General features: G+C 39.7%; 1 protein-coding gene across 15 annotated transcripts in view; it reads left to right on the top strand.

The window, feature by feature from the left end:
• Positions 1 to 633: 633 nt before the first annotated feature.
• Positions 634 to 21,874, top strand: part of LYPD6B (LY6/PLAUR domain containing 6B) — a 202,184-nt gene continuing 180,943 nt past the window's right edge. For all 15 annotated transcript variants that reach the window (XM_035304975.3, XM_035304969.3, XM_035304972.3 and 12 more), the window contains exon 1: positions 634 to 707. The gene's annotated coding sequence lies outside the window, so the exon portion shown is untranslated. The remainder of the gene's footprint in view (positions 708 to 21,874) is intronic.

Raw genomic sequence — 21,874 nt, 5'->3', positions numbered from 1 at the left:
AGTCTATTCATCAGGTATTAAATGCCCTGAGTTTCCAAAGCTCTGGTTCAGTAATGGACAGGTAAGTTTCCTGCCCCTCCTGGGGCTCCGTCCAGGGGTGGGGAGGACATCGATATATGAAATTATCTTATTTATCGCTTAATGTCATTATTTTAAAAGGGGGGGTAATCATTTGAGGGATGAACAAGATTGGATGGAATGGTCAAAAAAGGTCTTTGAGTTCTTCTAGTTCTGAACTAACTCGCACGCACCCTTGGCCCAGTCATTTTCACTCTTGAGGGTCTGCACTCTGCGTTGCTACATCCCAGAAAGAAAGGGAGTGGATTCCCGCCTCTTTAAGCTCGGTCGGGTCCGATTCGCGTGCCGTGTTCCATTTCCCGAGCGGGGCTGGCTGGGTGGGAACAAGCTCCTGGCCGCCTCCCGAGCGCTGGCTGCTAACACACGGCCGCCCGCCCAGGCCTCCCTTCAGCCCGGTGGCGGAGCCCCGCGTTTTCCCAGCGGAGCCGGGCCCGGGGCTGCTCCCTAGCGGGCGGGGCTCACCTGTCCCGGTCCGGCCCCCTCCAGTGCCCCAGGTGGCTCAGGGCGGGGAGGAGCCGCGCCCCGCCCCACGCGGCCGCAGCCGACGCCAGCCCCAGGGAGGCGCGCGGGGAGCCGGGACTGGGAGCCGGGCGAGGGCGCAGAGAGGCCCGGCGGGCGTGGGCGGCGAGGTGAGCTGGGCCGACGCAGCGGGCGAGGGCGGTGGTGGGTTCGGGGACGGCTCATTCAGCGCTGGAGCCAGTGAGGGGCCGCGCGACTGCGGCGGGAGATGCGCTGCGCCCCTGCCCGGCGCACCGGGGCAGCCAGGAGCTCGCGGGGCGGCGGCGCAGTGGCGGGTCGGGGTCCGGTCGCCGCCTTGGGGAGAACAGCTGCCAACAGCTGGACGAGGCGGGAGCCGGGGGTCCGGGCCAAGCTGGAGCTGCCTGGTTCTCTAATCGCCCAGGGCGCTGTCGGCGGAGCCGAGGGGAGAGGAGAGACTGGGGGCCAAACAGGCGCGGAGCTGGGGCGGGGGGTTCAAGGCGGATCGTGGGGCCAAGAGCGAGCGAGTGAGCTCCGGTGTTTCCCTCTGCGGCGCTTCACGCGGGGCCCGCGCGGGTGCCGCCGCTCCCCCTGCCCCGACTCTACTTTTGTTGTTGAATAACCGACTTTACACATTGGTTACCTGGGGTTTCCCGAAAGCTGGGTCTGGAGGCTACGCTGACTCCAACGGGTTAGGTTGTCAAGGCTGCAGCTCTGTACGCCCTGCAGCGTTTGGGGGGAGCTGGTGGGTGGTGGGGTGCTGCCCACCTCCCAAGGCCAGGGGATCAGAGAGTGGGGAAGTGAGAAAAGTCTAGAATGCCATTAAAATTCCAGTAACTAGCTATGTGACCTTGAGCAAGTTACTTAGCTGCTCTGAGCCTCAGTTTCCTTAAAGTAAAATAGGTACTATTAATATTATAATCATCACAATAGCCTTAGGTTATCCGATGTTCATTTAGTACAGAGCACACACTGCTTTTTTCCCCTTTTGTGTTGATGTAACACTGTGTGCCTCCCAGAGGTCTCCACGCGATTCTGAACAGAAGGAAGATCCAGGAGGCTCGGGTTATCATGCTTTACGAGGGAACCCTGGTGGCGGTGGTGTGTGTGTTGTGGGGTGGGGGCATTCTTTCTCACCTTGACTTTGTCATGAATTGACTTCCTCCAGGATGCCTTGCTTGCTGACACCATCCCAGGGGCCAAGGTTAGGGCTGCCAGTGCACAGGCCCTGCAGATGGAGGGGCTGTTGTCAGACCGCCCTCATCATTACCTATCGGATTTGTCAGAATTGCTTTCTTTGGGTTGGGTTTTGGTCACTTGAAAATTGCCTTATACTATGTAGAAATTGATTGGGTCACATAAATGAAAAGGTTGGGAGTTTTGGCTTAAAGCTCTAGCGAGTTCCAGAGGCTCATATGAGGTTCCAGGGCCAGTTATCTCTCATGTATATCTTAGCTGTTTTTCTCTCTGTGTTGACTGGTGCTTAGAATAGAGCAGTAAATAGCAGTTGCACCTTCAGGCTTATCTGCTCTTTCAGAGAGAGAGACAGAGACAGAGAGGGAGAGAGAGAATCCTATCTACTTCATTTTTATAAGCAATTTTTTTTTTTTTTGAGATGGAGTATCACTTTGTCGCCCAGGCTGGAGTGCAGTGGCACGATTTCAGCATGCAACCTCTACCTCCCAGGTCCAAGCGATTCTCCTGCCTCAGTCTCTCAAGTAGCTGTAATCACCACACCCTGCTAATTTTTGTATTTTTAGTAGAGATAGGGTTTTGCCATGTTGTCAAGGCTGATCTGGCCTCAAGTGATCTGCTGCTTTGGCCCCCCAAAGTGCTGGGATTACAGGTGTGAGCCACTGCACCTAGTCCCTTATAGTAATCTTACAGACATGCTGGACCAAAGCAGAGCCAAGCCATCTCAGCAGATAGGTAGTGGGTTTCCACAACAGGAATGGGCACATGACCCACTGTAACAGACTGGCCCATCTCAGCTGCAGGGGATGCTGGTGGGAGGGTGCAATTCCCAATGAAAAGTCTGACAAAATAGGACATGTCCATTGCACTATCTCTGCCTTTGCTTGCCAGCACCTAAAGGAAGTCTGCAGTAGACTCTAGACAGCCTGGGAGCCATATTCTGTCAGTCAAGTCTTTAACTAATGCATGGAAGGCATCCTGTGTGTCCATCCTTTCCTTCATTGTTTTTTGTTTATTCATTCATTTGACATTTAATAAATGCTCAGCATAGCCAGGGCCTCTGCCAAGGGTGAAAATGCTTGCTTTTGAGAAGCTCACAGTCTAGTTGGAAAGACAGATGTATAGATAGCATAGATGTATAGACAATACTATCTGTGCATCTGTCTCTCCAACTAGACTGTGATAGCATTATCTGTCTGGGGACATAGTGAAGACTCCCCAAAGAAACTACCGTTGAGCTTTGAATTGGAGATGAGAAGGGCTGCTCTTGGAGAAAAAGCTGAGAGATTTTCCAGGCCGTGTGGTAAGATTCTTTTTGTTGTCACATTATTTAGGTTACTCTACTGCTTGCTTAGAACATCTGAAGGTAGGTTGTTCAAATTGGCCACAGCTCTTGGGTGGTTTCTAGAAAATTATCTTCGTTTTCCAGGGTGACTAGAACTCCACCGTACCTTCATGTGACAACATTCAAAGTGGAAAAAAGAAGGGCGGGGCTTGCTGCTTAGGCTTTCTCTAGATAACGAAGGACAAATTATCCCTCAAGTGCTCTGTGTCACTGGCCAGAGTGGTTTCATGCTTGCCCTGAAACCAGTCACTGGCAAAGAAGAAGAGGGGGCATATGATTGTTTTGCCCAAGCTATTTTCTAGAGCCGCAGGAGAGCTCACCTGCCCTGAGCACATCCATGCCCTGTGTCTGAACACAATCAGAATTCTGTTAGCAAGGAGGAAAGTGAGACTGCCTGTCGTACTGTTAGGTAGGCAACCAATCCTGTCTCCCACAGGTGGGGACAGGTGATGCAAGGTCTGGCATAGTTTGGTACTCAGAAGTCCAATACCATGGGAGACGCCTAGGGTGTGGCTGAGGGGAGAAAAGGAGCTGAGGTTGGAAAAGTAAGTAATACAGGATTACCCTGTATTGGATTCTGTGGATGTCACTAAGAAGCATAGTACATCTTGGTCCCATTCCTCAACAAGCTTACGCTTGAATCTGAAAAAGCTTTTCTGAGTTTTCCATACTCCCAATAGTGATAGCAACAGTGGCTCACTCTTTGGTGGTAATTCTCAAGGAGTGGTTTGGGGTGGGAGAGTTTCAGAGCAGTTTTAAACCCAATGTTTGAAAAGTCTCACAGATGATTTTGCTGGGCTACCCACTGCCTATCTTCCCTGGTAACTCTCCCTGTCCTCTCTTGAGAACCCTTACTTGCTCTAAATCATATCTTTGTTTCGGTGTTGTTAACTGTCTTCAAACTAGCAGGCTGGGACTTGGTGAAGATGTAATTAATGGTAGATTTTGGACTAGAAAACAATTCTCCTGATGCTAAGTCAAATGAGTGATGACTTTGATAGTTGGATTTAGTAGGAAATTGGATTTAGCAGCCTCTACCATGAACTGCTTTGAAATCATGTATCCTATTTTCATCTGAAATATGAAGTGAGTGCTGCACTTTGTTTCTGTTTTATGTGGTAGACATTGGTGGACATTGGTGTTGGACTTTTGGAATTAGATTGGGCAATCAGGGATGCTGTTTCTCATGATCCTCTATCCTCAATATCTAGTTAGCAAAAAGAAATTGACAAAAAGACGCAGTCACTAATCCTGGAAGAAAGCAAAGTGGAGGGCAGCATATTTTCCTGTTTTTACCAGCAATGCTGCCATGGGCTGGCCAGGATCACTGGAAGAATGTGAGGGAATGAGGTACAAAGAAATGCCTTGGGCAGTCTTTCATTCCATAAATATTTGTTGAGCATCTACTGTGTGCCAGGCACTGTTCTAGGTGCTGACAATTGGAGCTTACAGTCTATTGGAAGGAGGCATTTGTTTGTGTTTTGTCTAATAAGTCAGGCAGTGAGAAGTACGGTAATACAAAATAAAATAGATCCAGACAAGAGTGCAGTCATTAGAAACAAACTGGATACGGTGCTGGAAATCACGGCTTATTCTCTCCTGTTTCCAGCAGAGATATATGATCTAAGTAGATAAGGTTTTGGGCAGAAGGGACAGGCGTTCACTTGGAAAAAGAGGGTTAAATATTAAAACACTCAACTTTATAGGATTTCTTTCATACAGAATTTCTTTGCTTGTTTGTTATACCTCACACTGTTCCTAAATATGATTTCTAATGACTTACAAAAACAACATGGTACCAGATGATAAGAAATAAATGAAGAAATAAGAGCAGCAAAGGGAAAACAATGGTAATTTCTTTCATCATTATGTTGCAGAGTTGTTCAGTTTTGGTAGCAGAGAAAGGAGGAAATATGATGATTGCAAATGCAGTGATTGATGCTCAGGTTTTGTTGTTTAAAAGATGAGAAAATAAATTATAATGCCTCAGGAACTTGTAAACTGTTTTTGTGTGTGTTTAAAGAACCAATTTTATTTGGCAGAAAAAGTGGTCTCTTTGCTAAGAACTTATATGAAATTTATCCCCGGAATTTAAAGAAAACTAACTTTTTTTTGGGGTCAACATAAAGCACACCAAAGGTTATCAGATCAAAAGTCCAATTTCAAAGTTAAATAATGTGCTACAAATACAAATTGATGAGAGGTTATGTTTGGACCCATTACTGCCTGGAAAAAACATAGAAATACAAATAAAATTTTAAAGTGTTGAATTCTTTGCAGAGGTAATTTTAACTACCTATTTTTATTGGATTTTCTTGTTGTTCAGTACAATAATCTGGGTAAGTCTTGTGTCAGAAATGAAATTTGTAAATTACTCCTCCCAACAGCTACCTTGTCATTTTTATTCCCTTAACAGCGTCTTCCTAGAGCAAAAGCTTTAATTTTGATAAACAAATTTATCAGTTTTTTAATGAATCCAACTTTTGTTGTTGAATTGAGGAATTCTCCGACTAACCAAAAAGTCTTGAACATTTTCTGTTTTCTTCTAGAAGTTTCATGTTTTATGTTTCAATTTTATGTTTTATACTTAGGTCTAATGATCCATTTTGCTTTAATTTTTGTATAAGGATAAACTATGAGTCAAAAGTCTTTTCTTTTTGGTATGTGGAAGTCCAAATGTTCCAGCACCATTTATTGAAATAAATGGCTGTCCTTTCTTCCCTTGAATTGTCTTAGAACTTTTGTCACTCATCAATTAGCCAAAATGTGAGGGTTTATTACTAGACTCTCAATTCAATTCTGTTGATCTATCTGCTTACTTCATGCTGACACTACAGTAAGTTTTGGAAGCACATAGTGTAAGCCCTCCAACTTTATTCTTGTCAAAATTGTTATTACTCTTTTAGTTCTTTTGCCTTTCCGTATGAATTCTAGAGTTTTTTGGTTAATATCTACAAAAAAATCCTCTTGGGATTTTGAGTGGAATTGCATTGAATCTACAGATTAATTTAGGAAGAATTGACATCATTACATAATTGAGGCTTCTAGTTCATGAGCAGGGTATAATCATCCATTTATTTAAGTCTTTGATTTCTTCCATCAGCACTCTGTAGTTTTCAGGATATAGATCTTGCACATATTTTGTTAGATTTATACTTAAGTATTTCATTTTGCGGGTTGCCGTTGTTGCTGGTTTATAGAAATACTATTGATTTTTGTATGTTGTTATTGTATCCTGTGACTTTGCTAAAGTTACTCATCTGTTTTAGGTGGATTATTGTAGATTATTTGGAATTTTCTACATAGACAATCATATTATCTGTGAATAAAAGTTTAATTTTTCTTTCTAACCTGAATGCCTTGTCTTACTTTCTTTCCTCCCTTCCTCCTTCTTTTCCTCCACCTTATTGCACTGGCTAAGAATTGCAGTACAATGTTGAATAGCAGTGATGAGAGAGAACATCCTTGCTTTGTTTCTTATCATGGAGCAGGCAGCAACAAATCTCACTGTTAAGTATAATGTTAGTTGAGGTTTCTTGTAGATACAATATGATGTTAAAGAATTTTCATTGTATTCCTAGTTTATTGAGAGGTTTTTTTTTAATTATGGGTGGATTTTGAATTTTATTGAATGTTTTTTCATCATCAACTGACAGAATCATATGACTTTTCTTAATATTTAACATGGTGAACTGCACTGATTGATTTTCAGTTGTTGAAACAGCCTTACATTCTCTGGATAAATTCCACTTGGTTGTAATGTATTTTTGGAGGGGACTATATAAGAGTGATATTATTTAGTCCTTCAGTGTTTGGTAGAATTCTCTGGTGAAACCATTTGGCCCTAGAGTTTTCTTTGCTGGAAGGTTTTTAACAAAAATTTAATTTTATAAATAGATATAGGACTATTCAGGTTCTCTATTTCATCTTGATCAGTTTTGTTAGTTTGAATCTTTCAAAGACTCAGTCCACTTCACCTAGGTTGTCAAATTCACTGATACAGAATTGTTTGTGGTGTTCCTTTATCAGTCATTTATGTCTGAATGGTCAGTAATAATACTCCCTCTTTTATTCTTGATATTATTGATTTATGTCTTCAGTCTTTTTCTTGCTCTGTCTAGAGGTTTATCAATTTTATTAATCTCTTCAAAGATCCAGATTTTGGTTTACTTTTGTCTATTATTTTGCTGTTTAAATTTCATTGGTTTCTGCTCATATCATTGCCTTCCTTCTGTTTGGTTGGGTTTAGCATACTCATATTTTTTAAAAGATAAGCTTATATTACTGATTTTTGTTTTAATAGGAGTATTTCATGCTATACATTTCCCTCTAAGCACTGCTTTAGCTGCATTATGCAATTTTAAAATGTGTATTTTAATTTTCATTTAGTCTAAATATTTTAACATTTTTTTGAGACTAGCTATTGACTCATGTTATGTTAAAGTATATCATTTAATTTTAATATATTTGGGGATTTTCTAGAAGTTTTTCTGTTATTGTTTCCTAGTTTGATTCTTTCGTTATCCTAGAATATGACTTGGATGATTTGTTCTTTAAAATTTATTCATGTTTGTTTTATGACCCACAATGTGGTTTATCTTGGTGAATTTCAATGCACACTTGAAAAGAATGTGTATTCTGCTATTGCTGGGTGGAATGTTCCAGAAATATCAATTAGGTCAAGTTTCTTGATACGGTTGTTCAGGTCTTCTGTGCTCTTATTAATTTTCTACTTGTTTTCTCTATAACTAAGAGAGGAATGTTAGTTTCCAGTTACAGTTATGGATGTTTCCATTTTTCTTTTTAGTCCTATCACTTTTTATTTCATGTATTCTAACTATTTGTTATAAAGTGCATACACATTCAGGGTTGTGATGTCCTCTTGGAGAACGTCTTGATTCCTTTCTAATTATGTAATATCCCTCTTTATTTCAATTAATATTTCTTGTTCTGGAGTTTATGTTGGGTGTTAATAATATAGCTATTTCAACTTTCCTTTGATTAATGTTTGCATTGTGTATCTTTTTCTGTTCTTTTACTTTTAATCTATATTTAGGTTATAAAATAACCTGTATATTTAAGATGGCTTTCTTGTGGCAACATATACTTGAATCTTACTTTTTCAACTAATCTGACAATATCTGTCCATTAACTGGTATGTCAGACCATTCACATTTACTATGTTATTGATATGGCTTAATTATAATCTACCATCTTGCTACTTTTTTCTATTTCTTTTTCTTGTTTCTTGAGCTTTTTTTCTTTTTTTTGAGATACTGTCTCGTTCTGTCATATAGGCCAGAGTGCTGTGATGCATGTTTGTTTTATAGCCTCGACCATAGCCTCGACCTCCTGGTCTTGAGCACTTTTTTTATATTCTCCTTAACTCTACTATAGACTTCTTATCTATGCCTCTTTAAATTATTTTAGTGATTACTCTAGAGTTAATATATATCTTTAATCAATTAGAGTCTACTTTCAAGTAATATTATACTGTTTCATTTGTAGTCTATATAGCAGTATATTCACAGTTCTTCTCTTTTATTTTTTGTGCTATTGTTATTATCATTTTTAAATATAAGCTATAAACAAAAGACATTTTGCTCTAGACCAGGGGTCAACAAACTTTTTCTGTTAAGAGCCAGAAGTAATTATTTTAGGCTTTGAGGCCATAAATAATTGTTGCATATACTTTTGTTCTTAAACAATTGTTTAAAAACGTATTTCAAAAAACATTCTTAGCTTATTGGTTATGCTAAAACAGACCATGGGCTAGGTTTGACTTACAGTTTATAGTTTGCTTACTCCTGCTTTAGATATTCAGTTATCTTTTATAGCAATTAAAATTAAGGGAAAAAATAATTTTGTTTGATTTTCATTTCCATCATTTATTTCCTTTTGTAGATCCAAGTTTCTGTCTGGCAATATATTCCTGTTGCCTGGATAACTTAATTTAACATTTATTGTAATGTAGGCTTCCTGGCAATGAATTCTAAGTTTTTGTTTGTCTTTGATGTCTATTTTTCCCTACATTTTTGGGAGATATTTTACTTGGTATAAAATTCTGGGTTGACAATTTTTACACTTGATCTTAGCCAAAAGTTTGAGAAGCAGTTGGTTGACAATTTTAAAAAAAATTTCAAGTCTTTAAAAATGTTGCTTCATTCTCTTCTTGCATGCCTCTGACAAGAAGTCTTCTGTAATTCTTATCTTTGTTCCTTTTTCTTTGATGTTTCAGCTTTCTTTTGCTGCATTCAGACTACATTTTTGTCTTTTGTTTTCAGCTCTTTGAATATGACATACCTAGGAGTGTGTGTGTGTGTGTGTGTGTGCGTGCACATGCACGTGTATGCACATGTATGCATGCACGGACACTCTTGATATTTATCACACCTGATATTCTTGAACTCCTTGGATCTGTGATTTAGTATCTTTCATTAACTTTGGAAAATTCTCAGCAATTATTTTTTTCAAATATTTCTTCTGCCCCATTTTCTTTCTTTTCTCTAGAAATTTCAGTTACACCTAGGTTTGAATTTATGGTGTGTTCCTACAGCTCTTGGGCACTCCATTCTTTTTTGCTTGTTTTATTCATGTTTTTTTCTCTTCTTATTTTAGTTTGGGTAATTTCTATTGATCTATTTTCAAGTTCACTGATTTTTTACTTTGCCATATCAAGTCCCCTGAAGAATGCCTATTGACTCTTTTATTTGTTACTTTGTTTAGCCTTTCAAATATTTCCATTTGATTATTTCCTGAAGTTTCTCTCTCTGATAAAATTTCCCGTTTAATTTTTCAGGTTGTTTACCCTTTCCTCTAAGGACGTTTATAATTAACTTTAGTTATTTAAAATTGTTTGTCTGATAGCTTCAACAACTGGGTCTGGTTCTATTCATTGCAATGTCTCTTGGCAGTATGGTCTTTTCTGGCTTTTCTCATGCCCTGGAATTTTTGTTGTTGTTGATAACTAGACATCTTATATAAGACATTAGATAGGCTGTATATGTGGAAATGGACACACCATTCTCTTTCTACCAGGCCTTTAGTGTGAAGATTGATCAATCTAGTCAGAAGATGAACTAGGTTTGAGGGTTCTCATTCCTCTGTTTATTCTTAGTGTACCCCCAGACTTCAAAGTCTTCTAGTGATGCCTTGTGTTTAGGGTTGGAGCTGGCTTGCCAAAGGCCTTTGCCATTCCCATCCTTTGATCTTCCTATGGTACTGGGCCCAGATGGTCTGTCTCCACGCTCTTTCATCTCTCCTAGTGGTAGTCCATTTTTATTTGTGACCTGATGCTTGTTAGTCAGTGTCCAGGTACATCTGCCTCAAGTAGACAAGTGCTCGTGTCTTGTTCTCTCCTGCAAGTACCTCTCTAGATTTTGGGCTAGTGTGTTCTCCTTTGTCTCAGTTTTCTCATGGCTTTGAGAAGGTTATGCTCTTGTGCTTTACCTGGCTTTTTATTTTTTGTAATCATAGTAATAATGTTCTTTTCAGCTCTCTACATCCTGAGCAGAAATCAAAAGCTCTGTTTTCACATTTTTAAGCTCTTTCTTTTAGTGATCTTCCTGTAAAATAATGGTGTTGTTTCCCTTCCACTTATGCTTTATCATATATCATTTACACATTTCATATATATAAATCAGTGATTCTTAGCCCTTACTTGGGAAGCATGAAAAAAAAACACAGATTTTGGGCCCCAGTGTTTCAACTGATATATATCAGGATTAGGTATGGCTATCATTTATAAGCTCCCTAGGTGAGTATGGTATTCATTTGTATTGAAAACTCCTGGTCTAAGTACCGCTTTCAACCTTGCCTTTCACAGAGGTGCTATTCCAATATAAATGGCCAAATGAAATCTTTGCCTGTATACATCTACCCTATAGAATTGGTTCTCCCCCGCTTGTGCCTTCAGTGGCACACAGTACCTGTAATCTAAACTGGTAGTCTCATAGAATGAGGAGAAAACTTAAGAGTTTTTCTCATTTAACTTTCAATGACTCTCTCATCATTGAAATGTACCCTTCTCTAATCTACCAGTTTGTGTAACTCACTGCCTTGCAAACTGTTTTATTTCGAGTTATAAGTTCAAAGATTTCCTGTCTTAATTAATAGAGTTTTACCTTTTTAAAAACAATAACTTTTTTCTTATTACAAAGATGATATATATTCATTATAGAAGATGTGAAAAATAACATGTTCCCACCCCAACCAGATATTTTCCTACCACACGGAAATAGTCACTGTTTACAATTTAATCTTAATTATTCTAATTTCATCTAAACATATGCATGTATATGTATACATACATATTACAAAAATAAAATGCCTATCACGTTACATTACAATTCACATTAAAAACGTTTTCTATGTCATAAAATATCCTTGCACAACATTTTTTAATGGCTTTTATATTTAATCATGAGGGTATATCTGTTGTACTTTCAGCTTGAATCCACCTTTTTGCTATTACAAACAGGTCTATTATATACATTCGTGTAGTTGAATCTCTGAGCACATCCATGATTATTTTAATAGAATGAGTTTCTAGAAGTGACATAATTGAGTAAAGGGCATTATATTATTATTATTATTTTTTTTTGAGACAGAATCTCATTCTTTCACCCAGGCTGGAGTGCAGTGATGTGATCTTGGCTCACTGCAACCTCTGCCTCCTGGTCAGATTCCCTTGCCTCAGCCTCCCATGTAGCTGGGATTTCAAGCATGTGCCACCATGTCCTGCTAATTTTTGTATTTTTGGTAGAGACAGGGTTTCACCATGTTGGCCAGGCTAGTCTGGAACACCTGACCTCAAGTGATCTGCCCTCCTAATCCCAGCACTTTGGGCTATATTATTTTTAAGGCTTTGGGTGTATGCTTTCCATCTTGTCCTCCAGAAAGCATGAACTCATCTATTTTATCACCTGGGAGTTTGAGAGTGCCTCTTCTCCCAAGCCTCATTCAATACTAGGATTATTTTATTATTATTTTTTGAGACAGAGTCTCACTCTGTTGCCAGGCTGGAGTGCAGTGGCATGATCTCAGTTCACTGCCTCCTCTGCCTCCTGGGTTCAAGCAATTCTCCTGCCTCAGTCTCCCGAGTAGCTGGGACTACAGGCATGTGCCACCATGCCCAGCTAGTTTTTATATTTTTAGTAGAGACGAGGTTTCACCATGTTGGCCAGGATGATCTCGATCATCGGACCTTGTGATCCACCCACCTTGGCCTCCCAAAGTGCTGGGATTACAGGCATGAGTCACCACACCCAGCCAGGATTATTTTTTAGATCTATGTTAGGAGGCAGGACTTCTGGCTATGGCCAAATGAAAAGCTACTATAAATCTGGACAAAATGAACAGAAGCAGCCATTGTATCACTCTGGTAATCTATCAGAGGCAGGAAACAATCTGAGAATTTATATGTGAAAAATTGCTGACTTTCAGTTAAGGACAGTGGGTGTCTGTGATCTTGTTTGGGGTTGCTCCCTATTCCCCACCACCCACAGCTTGGTAGGTGCAGAGGGGTTGCCTGGGCAAAGGAGATGATGAACACCAGCCCCACTGCTGTCCACATCAAAGGGACTTGCTCAATTTGCAGCATACCACATGGGTGATATCTATGCCTATTAGTGTTTTTTTGAGTCCCCTTCTTCCCTGTTTTAGTTTACCTTGACTCTTTAAAAAAATAAAATAACAATGTTCTTTTATTATAAACATTTATGTTTGTTATAGAAAAAGTGTAAAATAAACATAAAGAGAAGAAAGTCCCAGTAAGTCCATTTAGTGTCCATTCTTCTCTATTGGCTTGTTTCAATGAAGGCCTCCACCATAATGGAAATGCTGTCTGCCCACAATACAGTAGCCAGAGTTCTTGGGTGGTTATTGAGCACCTGGCATATAGAAAGTGCAACTGAGGAGTTGAATTTTTTAGTTTTGATGAATATTAATTAATTTATGTATAAGTATTCACATGTGGCTACCAGCTACAGTGTTGGACGGAATAGCTCTATTATTTCTATAATGCGGAGGTAGGATAGATACATACATAATTTTAAAAACCAAAAATAGGATTATGCTGCACATTGTGTTTTTGTATTCCTTTGTCTTGTTAACAGTATATCATAAACATAATTTTAATGGCTGAATTGTATTCTGTTGAATGAATGTACCATAAATACCTTAACAAAGTCTTCATTGTACCTTTAGGATATTTCCAAAATTTTGATACTATAAATAACATTGCAGAGAACATGTTTACAGTTAAAGTTGTAACATTCCTATTATTTACTGAGGTTAAATTCTTAAATTTGAACTATTGGGGTCAAATATAATACCCATTTTCAAACCTCTCTTCCAAGAAGTTCTACCAGTGAACATTTTTACCAGCAGTATATGAAAGTATCTGACTATTATTCTTTGAGATATAATACATATATCATAAAATTTACCTATTTAAAGTATATGATTCAGTGATTTCTGATATTTGTATATCTTTGGAGAAATGTCTGTTTACTTTGCCATTTTAAGATTTTTTTTTGTCTTTTTATTGTAGAATTATCCTTTTTTATTTATTCTGCATAGGAGACTATTGGATATAAGATTTGCAAATATTTTCTTGCATTCTGTAAGATGTCTTTTTATTATCTTAGAAGTATCTTTTGAAACATGAAACATGGAAGGTTTTAATTTTGACCAGTGCAGTAGCTCACATCAGTAATCCCAGCACTTTGGGAAGCTGAGGCAGGAGGATCACTTGAGATTAGAAATTTAAGACCAGGCTGGGCAACCCAGCAAGATTCTGTCTCTACCAAAAAGAAAAAATAAAATTAGCTGGGCATTGTGGCATGCACCTGCAATTCTAGCTACTCAGAAGGCTGAGGCTGGAGAATCTCTTGAGCCCAGAAGTTTGAGACTGCAGTGAGCCATGATTGCTCCACTGCACCCTAGCCTGACTGACAGAGCGACACCCTGTTTAAAAAAAAAAAGTTTTTAGTTTTGATGAAGTCCTATATATCTATTTTTTTTCCTTTTTTGCTTGTGCATTTGGTGTCACATCTAAGAAATCATTGATTAATCCAAGGTCATGTAGGTTTCTTCTAAGAATTTTATAATTTTAGCTGTTCCATGTAGATATTTGATCTATTTTTAGTCAATTCCGTATGCAGTCTGAGTTAGGGGTCTACATTTATTCTGTTGCATGTGTCTTCCCAGTTGTCCCAGAATGATTTGTTGCAAAGAGTATTCTTTCTGCCATCAAATTGTCTTGACAACCTTGTCAAAGTCAACTGACCATAAATACATGGCTTTATTTCTAGATTCCCAATTCCATTTCATTGATCTGCATATCTATCCTTATTGGTAGTACCTTAAACTATTAATTATTGTTGCTTTGTGAGAGTTTTGAAACTGTGAAGTGTAAGCCTTCCAACTCTTTTCTTCTTATTCAGGATTATTTTGGCTATTCTGGGTCCCTTACATTTCCATGGGTTTAGCTTGTTAATTTCTACCAAAAAGGCCAGGTGGGATTTTGCTAGGGGTTGCACTGAATTTGTAAATCAATGTGAAGAGTATTGCCATCTTAACAATGTAAGTCTTCCAATCATGAAAATGAGATGCTTTTCTGGTTCTTCTTTAGTTCCTTTCAATGATGTTCTATAATTTTCTGTGTATAAGTCATGCACTTCTCTTGTTAAATTGATTCTTAAGTGCTTTATCTTTTCGGATGCGGTGTAATGACATTGTCAGTTTCATTTCTGGGGTTGTTAACTGGAAGTGCATAGGAATACAGTTCATTCTGTGTTTCAATCTTGTTCCCTGAAATCTTGCTGAACTTGTCGATTAACTATGACAGTTTGCTGGTGAATTTTTAGGGTTTTCTACATACAAGATCATGTCATCTCCAGATGGAGGTATTATTACTTCTTTCTTCCAAAGTGAAGGCATTTTATTTCTTTTCCTTGCTTAATTGCCTTTGCTAGAAAAGACAGCACAATGTTGAATAGTGGTGAGAGCGACATCCTTGTCTTGTTCTGTCTGACGTTCCTGATCAGTGAGATGGCCAGTGTGATTTATACTGGTTTTCTATGATCATTTTTATCCTCTAAGAATCTGAGTTACAGAGCAGGAGGTACTAGCTGATTTCTCCTAGGGAATATTTTCTTTGTGCTATGCATTGGGAGGCTTGGCATAATGGCTACTAGAAAAGAAGTATTTTAATGGAAGAACCTATTCATATAATATATAGATGCCAAGGAATTTGACTAACATTATCTCATATGTAAGCATTCAATATTTTAAAATAAAATTTAAGTACTAGATTTCCATCCTGCCTTTTCACAACTTTGGGTGCTCACTGTATGCTTCAGGTACAGCGCTGGGATCCCAAAGATGAATGAAACACAGGCCATGTCCCCAGGGCATTCACGGAGGAGTCTTTTTGGGGAGACACTCAGGGATTAGGAAGTTTCATATTCTGGCAAGTGGTTTCTATTAAAGAGTAGCCACTGCCAGAAGGAAACAGGTGACCCATGCGGGCTTTACCATAGGGATTTTGAGGTCTCAATTTGCTGTTTGAAGATTCACTTTCTACCTCATAGTATCAAAGAATTTCCTTTTTTCCAATAAGTGCACATTTTCCAAGAGGAGGAACTGCTTATCTTATTTAACAATTCTCGTTCTCTCTCATCAGTAACTCTTATTCCTCTAAAATGTTTTATCTTGCACACACACACATGCACACACACACATATGACATCCTCTGTAGGGAGGCAATCTGTGAACAGCCCACTCCTGTCTCCATTTGTTGTGTCTGGTTTGGGTAATCTAACACCAGCCCCGCGTTCATCTTCAATATGACTCGTCTAGGATTCCTGCTTCTCCTCGCCTGCGAATACTACTCAGCATTGTCCTTCCCTTAGATGTTTATGACGCGAAACTGACAAGGAGGGGGATGTTATCCGACTCCAAATCTGAGTTATTCAGAAACTTTCGAGGAGGGTTCCTGTACTTATTAATTGTATATTCATCTTTCGTTGTAAAGAGTATACCCCATCAATTTTAAATTTGTTAATTCAGTGGATTAACTAGGATGCCTATAGAGTCAAACCTGTGAGCTTATTGCAAAGTTGTTTTTCCAGAGAAGTGTAAAAGTAAAGCAATTACATAGGTCATACCTTAAAATAGTTTACTTAGTTTTTTGATAAGTCAATTCAGACTTGTATGCTACATGTGTTTTCATTTTTACTTTTCTATTTAGAAAGAAACCCTTTATTCTAGTTTTATTATATATTATTATTAGAATGAAAATAACATCAGGTTACTTTTTATCATTCTATTGGTAAAATGGAATGCAAACTTTATGGTCTCAGGCTACAAAAGAAAATGAATTGTCTCCACAAACCTTTCAAGTTTAATTAACTTTAAACTAAATACAAAGTTCTAGTCTCCCACCCCTGACCCTGCCCCACACCTTTTTTTTTTAAAATTATTATTGCAATGCATTTTTTTCTTTTGGTTATATGAGAGGGTGAGATAAGGATGTAAAAATGCTTTAGAGTTCACAGTGTTTACTGCATATAATACAGCAGCCAATTCAATCAGAAGGGAAATAGGAAAATAACTACTCTATTTGTGCCTTGTAAGCAGATTGTAAAGTTCCCTCCAGTCCCTATGATTAAACGTTGGCTTCTCTCTTTGCACTTATTAATTTCTGAAAGGAAATTAAAAGTGAGGCAAACAGCATTTTAAAACCAAACACAAATACTATGTAGGGACGAACCCAGCAAATTGAAGAATTACAGCATTGCAGGCAGTCCTTTAATTCAGTGCTATAAGAAATGCAGCAGAAGAGGAAAGGGGGTGGGAAGAGGATCCTGAGAAAGTCGCAGGTCATTGTAAGCCTCTGATGGTGTGACTGTGTCAGGGGTGAGCTTGGGTGGGGATTGGTGGTCATAGCAGGGTTTTCCCTATTACATGTGATGAATGCATTCATAAGATGTATTGTTACTGTTACTGTTTACCATAGCCTAAGCCCTAGAGTAGCTTGGGACTTGCTAATGGGGACAGAGGCAGGGAAAGAGTGGCGGTTGACTCTTAGGAAAGGGAGTGGCCTCCAACATGTAGAAGAAAAGGCATTTGGACTGGCAGCTAGGAACCTGAGTTCTGTTCTTATTCCTTCTGCCCTCTGACTGTGTGACCTTGCATGAGTCACCTTGGCCCTCTGAGCCTTAGTTTTCATATCTGCAAAATGCAGGTTTGGACTAAATGCACGATTTCCCAACCAAATTCCCAAGCCTCCATCAAGCCATTTCAGAGGTTGTGCCTGTACCAACAACTGGGATTCCTGGCCCCTGTACCCCAATAGAAGCAGTCGCACTTTCCGCTCCTATATTTGTGCTTCTGTAAGCTTTTATTTGAACAAAGTGTTTGGAAATGACTAAGTGGCCTGATCTCAAAGATCTCTTCTGATTCTTACATTCAGTTGTCTATAATTCTACATTTTGGTTGAAGCTTAATGTAAAAGAGACCAAGGAGCATCCATTATTCTGGGGCTCCCCATCTTTCTCAGGTAACATAAGGAATGTGTATTTTCAGCAACAGAAACACTGCTCATAAGTGATTATGAAGCTGTCAGTGGGGACAGGAATTTGTGTGTTACACAGCCCCTGACTCCAGAAATAGTCCATTTCATGCTATTATTTTATTTTATTTTATTTTGAGATGGAGTTTCTTTCTTGTGGCACAGGCTGGAGTGCAGTGGTGTGATCTTGGCTCACTGCAACCTCTGCTTCCTGGGTTCCAGAGATTCTCCTGCCTCAGCCTCCCTAGTAGCTGGGATTGCGGGCGCCTACCACCATGCCCAGCTAATTTTTGTATTTTTAGTAGACATGGGGTTTCACCATATTGGCCAGGCTGGTCTTGGACTCCTAACCTCAGGTGATCTACCTGCCTCGGCCTCCCAAAGTGCTGGGATTACAGGTGTGAGCTACCTCGCCCGGCCAGTTCATTTCACTCTTATTGGATATAGTTCCCTTTTTGCTCTGTGACTGTGGCCCATCTCTTGTAAGATTTTGAGGGCAGTTGCAATTTCCATCTTGTGCCCTGTTTAGCTCTCTGTAGGTTTTGCTAGGCTATTGAGCACTGCTCTTTGAAGGGAGTCTGAGTCTGAGAGCAGGGCAGTAATAACTACCTGTCAGCTGCACGGGGATTCTGAGAGTTGGGCCTCCCCATGAGTCACTTGCTAGCTCCTGTTAAATAAGTCTTTTCAACTCCCTACCAAGTCCCTGCCTATCTGTTCCCTGTCATGGGAATCTTTTCCTTTCGCTCCTTGATAATGTGCCTTCCTCTGCCACACACTTTCCTCCATTTCTTTTGGAAACAAAGTACAGGGACGTTTGCGTTGCCAGGAATGAATGTTTAGTAAGCAGACCTTCAATTCCTCCTGCGGTTCCAAGCCAATATAGTGCCTTTTGTCACTTGTCCCAAGATACCCTGTTGAAATACATCAGCTGACAAGGAAAGTCTTGGCAGAGGAAACCATCATGAAAGAACGATTCCAATTGAAGAATATATAGCTGGAGACCCAGGGGTGTTGAGAGTTTAATTGACATTATTAGAAACGAAGTATTGGTTATTTTTAAATGAAATTTCAAATCTCCTGTCTCTGTATCCATTTCTTCATTACGTCATTGTTCCTTTGACCGGCCTTTTAATGTAGCCAGTTTTTACTGTGTTCTCACTATGTGAGCAGGCACCCTGCTGACCCCTGGGCTGAAAGATGGACAGGTCTTAGGCCATGCTGTCAAGGGGCTTTCTTCCTGCTCAGACAAGAGCAAAGCAGACAGCCAAAGCTTGGAGTTCTTAGTGCTCCATAGAGAAGTTTCTGGAGTCTGGGAGATCACTCAGCATAAAGCAGCCTGTGTACTTGGTTCCTTCAGAAGCTTTCCCTGGGCCTGTGTCCCAGAAGGTTACCTAAAGGTGGTCCAGGCAGAAGGAGTGGCTGGGGAAAAGGTGGGAGGGAGTTGATGGATTTGGTAAACTGTAGGCTCAGCATGATTGAGGCAGGCCTTGAGGGAGAGGTAGGGAGGGAGAAGGAGGAGGAGGAGCGGGCAGGCATCTTTATAGGATAATCAGGCACTGAGCTATGTAGGGCCTTGACTACTGCACTGATTACTAGTGCTGGTCAGGTCAAATGTTATCCAGAGGGCCTGGGAACCCGCAGCAAAGGGTTAGGCAAGGTGGGCCAGGCACTTTGAAGGCCGTTTAGCACAGAAGTTATGAGCAAGGGCTCTGGTCCAGGTGACTGGGGTTCAAATTCTGCCTTGACCACTTTCCAACTGTGGGCAAGTTACTTAACTGTCATTGCTGCCATATCTTTAAAATAGAGATAAAAATCCTGTCTGTCTTGTAGGGTTGTTGTGAGCAATGACTAAGTAAATTTGCCTAAACCTCTCATAACAACAGCACATACAAAAATCTAGTTATCCTTTTTCTGGGAAGGGGACATATATTTTCCATGAGCAGTCTCTTATACTGTGTAACTACTGGCATAAAAATGCTCTAAAACACAGTGGCTTAAAACAACAATTATGTATTATTGCTCCTTCAGTTGTGAGTTTCCTGGGGATTGGCTGAGACCTGGCTGGGCCTTCAGTTTGGAATCCAAGCTGAGGGCAGCAGCATCCTGGTGCAGCTTCCCAAGGCAATGGCACAGCTGTCAGGGGTAAGAGGAAACTTGCAATACTCTTTTTTTTTTTAAGAAGAAAGAGAAAGAAAAAGAGGGAAAAAGGAAAAAAAGAGGGAAAAAGAGAAAAAGAGGGAAAAAGAAATATTACTTCATTCCTAAAATGGGTATCAATAATAGCCAATCAATATTTTGTGTGTTTAAAGTGGATAATGTATATTTTGTGTGTTTAAAATGGAGAGCTCTATTGAGTTTATTTGTTCTGGATCTGAGTTCAAGTCCTGGATATTGTTATCAATTTTCTGTCTCGTTGAATCTAAATCTCATATGGGTCTTATGTATCTGGGTGTTAAGATCTCTTATTATTACATTAATCCTTTTACCCTTGTATCCTTGTAGCTTTGAAATCTATTTTATTAATTGTGAGAATTTCAACTCCTGCTTTTTATTTATTTATTTTTGCTCTCCATTTAATTGGTAAGTTTTTTTCCAACCCTTTATTTTGAGTCTTTGTATATCTTTAGATATACCGTTAGATTTTGTCTGTATCTTTTGATTGGGGGATTTAGTCGATTTTAATTTAGGGTTACTGCCATTTGATATTAACTGGCTATTTTATCCTTTCATTGATGTAAATATTTCTTTATGTTAATGCTCTTTACTTTTTGGTGTATTTTTAGAAAGGCTCATACTGGTTGTTCCTTTCTATGTATAATGCTTCTTTTAGAAGTTCTTGTAAAGCAGGCCTGGTGGTAATAAAATCTCTGAGTACTTCTTGTTACTAAAAGATTTTATTTTTCCTTCAATTGTAAAGCTTAAATTGTCAGGATATGAAATTCTGGGCTGAAAGTTCTGTTCTTTATGTATACTGAATATTGGCCCCCACTCTCTTCTAGCTTGTAGGGTTTCCGCTGAGAGATCTGCTGTAAGCCTAATAGGCTTCCCTTTATGGGTAACCTGGCCTTTCTCTCTGGCTGCCCTTAATATTTTCTCCTTTGTTTCGATCCTGGTGAATCTAACAATTATGTGCCTTGGGGTTGGTCTTTTTGAGGAATATCTTTGTGGTGTTCTCTGTATTGCCTGGGGTTGAATAGTGTCCTGCTTTGCTAAGTTAGGAAAATTTTCCTGGATAATATCCTGAAGAATATTTTCCAGCTTGAATTCATTCTCTCCATCACATTCAGGTACACCAATCAAATGTATATTAGGTCTTTTCACATAGTCCCATATTTCTTGGAGACTTTGCTCATTCCTTTTTATCCTTTTTTCTCTATTCTTGTCTTGTCGTTTTGTTTCATTAAGTTGGTCTTTGACCTCTGATATCCTTTCTTCTGCTTGATCCATTCAGCTATTTAAGCTTTTACATATTTCACTAAGTTCTCGTGTTGTATTTTTCAACTCCATAAGTTCATTTGTATTCCTCTCTGTATTGTCTATTCTTTTCATCATTTCATCGAACCTTTTTTCAAAGTTCTTAGTTTCTTTACATTGGGTTAGAACAAGTTCCTTTAACTCCCAGAAGTTTCTTACCATCCACCTTTTAAAGCCTACTTCAGATAATGGAACACAGTCTTTTTCCATCAGGACTTGTTCTGTTGCTGATGAGTCCTTTTCCATCAAGGCTTGTTCTGTTGCTGATGGGTTCTGATTTTGGGTATACTCGGCCTTCTTAGGCTGTTTTTTTCCCTTCATTGTAGATGAACCGCCTTTCTAATTAGGTTTCTGAGTCGACGTCCAATTTATTGATTCCCAGTGCTGGGATCCAAGCAACCCACTGTGGCGGCCTAAATAGCCATAAAACTGATGGTGCTCTTCTGCCCGGGAATCTCTGGTCTGGCTTCCCTCTTGAGTCCGCAACAAGCGGCTCTGACTTCCTGGAGCTCCAAACTCCGGTCAGTAGGGGAAGTGGTCCCGTTTGCTCTGCATGAAGAGCTGCTGCACCGGCCACAAGAGTCGCGCTGGCGACCCATGGGGCTCCTCCACTGGGAATCGGCTGATCTGTGAGTGACGAAAATTCATCTAAAAGTGTGGCATCATCTCGTTCTCTGAGCTTTCACTGGGAGCTACAATCCCGAGCTGTTAGTGATCGGCCATCTTGG

This window comes from Callithrix jacchus, chromosome 6 (genome assembly GCF_049354715.1).
Source record: "Callithrix jacchus isolate 240 chromosome 6, calJac240_pri, whole genome shotgun sequence".
NCBI classification, from domain to species: domain Eukaryota; kingdom Metazoa; phylum Chordata; class Mammalia; order Primates; family Cebidae; genus Callithrix; species Callithrix jacchus.
Note: the sequence above shows the minus strand (reverse complement) of the source record. Positions and strands in the feature narration are given on the sequence as shown.